The sequence below is a fragment of the Natrix helvetica genome (genome assembly GCF_964273705.1).
Source record: "Natrix helvetica genome assembly, chromosome: 1".
Classification (NCBI taxonomy): Eukaryota; Metazoa; Chordata; class Lepidosauria; order Squamata; family Natricidae; genus Natrix; species Natrix helvetica.
The window spans coordinates 315788655-315790777 of record NC_138548.1 but is presented as its reverse complement, the minus strand read 5'-3'; positions in this window follow the sequence as shown (position 1 = coordinate 315790777).

Genomic DNA, 2123 nt, shown 5'->3' with positions numbered 1-2123 from the left:
CATTCCGCCTCTTCCATTGTTCTCCGTTCTTGTTTACGTTGCCGAGGGAACCATTTTCTCCTGTTGCCAGGAGGTGCTGACGTCATAATGAAAAGAAGCACTGGGGGATGCGACGAGGACAGAGAGATTGCAACGAGCTGGAATCGATCGCTTTACGTCCAAACCAGAATCAGAATAGAGCTGGAAGGGACCTTCGAGGTCTTCTAGTCCACCCCCCCTGCTCAAGCAGGAGATCCTAACGTTTCAGATAAGTGACTGTCCAGTCTCTTCTTAAAAGCCTCCACTGATGAAGCACCCACAAATTCTAACAATCTGGAATGAAGCACCCACAAATTCTAATAATCTGGAAACTAAATAAAACAAGGTAGTAATGGAAGAATTCCTGATCAGTCAATGGAGAATATCGTAAAAAGCAAGACAATTATATCCTTAATTCCTAAAACATTAATTGCTGCAGGAAAGAGATGGCTAGCAGATATACAGATTACAGATTAACAGAGTTGGAAGGAACTTTATAAGTCAACCCCTCCCCTCCGCCCAAGCAGACCCTACACCATTTTTGACAGATGGCACTCCAATCTCTTCTTGAAAGCTTCCAGTGATGAAGCTCCCACAACTTCCAAAAGTAACTTCCATTCCATTGGTTGATTGCTCTCACTGTCAGAAAATTTCTCCTTATTTCCAGGTTGCATCTCTCCTTGGTCAGCTTCCATCCATTATTCCTTATCTGGCCTTCAGGTGCTTTGGAAAATAGCTTGATCTCCTCCTTTCTGTGGCAGCTTCTCAAATATAGGAACACTGCTATAATATCTCCCCTAGTCCTTCTTTTCATTAAACTAGCCATGCCCAGTTCCTGCAACCGTTCTTCATATGTTTTAGCCTCCAGTCCCCTAATCATCTTTGTTGTTCTTCTCTGCACTCTTTCTAAAATCTCAACCTCTTTTTTATAGTGTGGTGACCAAAACTGGATGCAGAACTCTAGGTGTGGTCTTAGTAGGGCTTTATAGAGTGGTATTAATACCTCACTTGATCTTGATTGTATCCCTCTGTTAATGCAATTTAGGATTGCATTGGCTTTTTTGGCTGCCGCTGTCAACTTCCAGAGACAGTGAAGGGGACTCAGTTTGAGGCACAAGACAGGCTGCCATCCAGCAAAACCCATCCAAATTAATCAGGCCTTCCTGACCACATTTTGAAGTAAATGAAGCACTGCATTTTAGGTCTGAAGAGTTCCCATCACAATACTAACACCGTAAGTTGGGACACCTAAAACAGTTAAGTTCAGAATCTAAAATTACTTTGCTTGCCATTATGCCCTTAACAGTTCTTTAATCTGGAGCCATCAGCAGTGTTGCAATAGTGCTGAGCACCTTCTCCTAGAAAGCATGGGTTTGAAATAAGGTAGTCCTCGTCTTACAACCACAATTGTGCCCTAAATTTCTGTTAAGTGTGACATTTGTTAAGTGAGTTTTGCCCCATTTTACGACCTATCTTACCACCATTGTTAAGTGAATGACTGCAGTTTATAAATTAGTAACCCAGCTCTTAAGTGAATCTGGCTTCCCCAGTGACTTTGCTTGTCAGGAGGTCGCAAAAAAAGATCCCATGACCTTGGGACACAGCAACTGTCATAAATATGAACCAGTTGCCAAGCACCTGAAATTTGATTTTAGGGATGCAGCAAAGGTTGCAACTGAAAAATGGCCATAAGTCACATTTTTCAGTGCCGTTGTAACTTTGAATGGTCACTAAATGAACTGTTATAATTTGAGGACTACCTCTTCTTTATTAGATGATTTATTGCAACATTGAGATTAGGCATTATTTATAATGTTTGATTATGCTTATTCTCTTATACATACACACACGTTTATTTATGTCTCCAAAACACTCTTTTCCCTTAGTGCCAATCACTCCAGTGTTGGAGTCAGTAAGAAGCACTTAATGAAGCAAAGCAAGAAAGAATGAAAATGTCAGAGGAAAAAAAATAAACAGTAACATGCCAAACATCTGTTTGGCTGGAGAAAACCCCACAGCGTTCATCAAGAAGAGATAAATAGATTCTTCCAAGTGTATGTCTTTTGTCATAAATTAGAATTTCCAGAGCAGAAGTTCAAATTATT